The sequence below is a fragment of the Chelonoidis abingdonii genome, chromosome 4 (assembly GCF_003597395.2).
Source record: "Chelonoidis abingdonii isolate Lonesome George chromosome 4, CheloAbing_2.0, whole genome shotgun sequence".
Taxonomy (NCBI): Eukaryota; Metazoa; Chordata; order Testudines; family Testudinidae; genus Chelonoidis; species Chelonoidis abingdonii.
In genome coordinates this window covers 91,817,271-91,818,074 of record NC_133772.1, presented here as the reverse complement: position 1 = coordinate 91,818,074, position 804 = coordinate 91,817,271, and positions in this window count along the sequence as shown.

Sequence of the window (804 nt, the reverse complement as noted above, 5' to 3'; positions counted from 1 at the left end):
CATGCACCTGAATATCGCAGCCCTGAACTTCAAGTTCCCAATGAAAAAGCACAATGGGTAAAATTAAATTAAAATGAAATTCCAGACCCCAAGATTATTATTATTACTTTTAAAAAAAGAAACAAATGCAATTGAAGCAGGGAACCAAATACATAGAAAGGCTAGAATAAATGTTCACAAACAAAAAATGGAGGGATGAAATAAAGGGTAAAGAGAAGACACCACTCATCATTTGAAGTAATCTAAAAACTAGAGATCCCACTAAAATGTCAAAAAGAGGAAAAAACACCTCTTACCTTAACTTCATTACTGCCCTCTCCTGATTCAATGAAGACATTTAAGCTTTTTCAAAGTTAAAATAGATTTTTAGTCACACAGCTCAATATTCCTTATATGTCTTTTTTCAGCCTATTCTATCCAATACTCCACAAGACCCAACTCAACATTCAACCAATGGAGGAAGAGAAAACCTCTCAGATTTTGGTACTAACATCAATCCCTGCCTACCTAACCTTTAACTCACAGCACGTTTGTGCAAGTCTCCTCATGAGACAGCTACATTTGTGCAAGTCTCCTCATGAACTACAGCATATCACGGGCATACAAGGAGCTGATCTACGCCTTGGTTACTTGAAGATCTATTCTACATAACAGGGAACATAATAGCCATACTGAGGCCTGGTCCACACTATGCCGTTAAAATCGATATTAACAGCGTTAAATCGATTTAACGCTGCACCCATCCACACTACAGTGCTCTTTAAATCGATTTAAAGGGCTCTTTAAATCGATTTCTGTACTCCT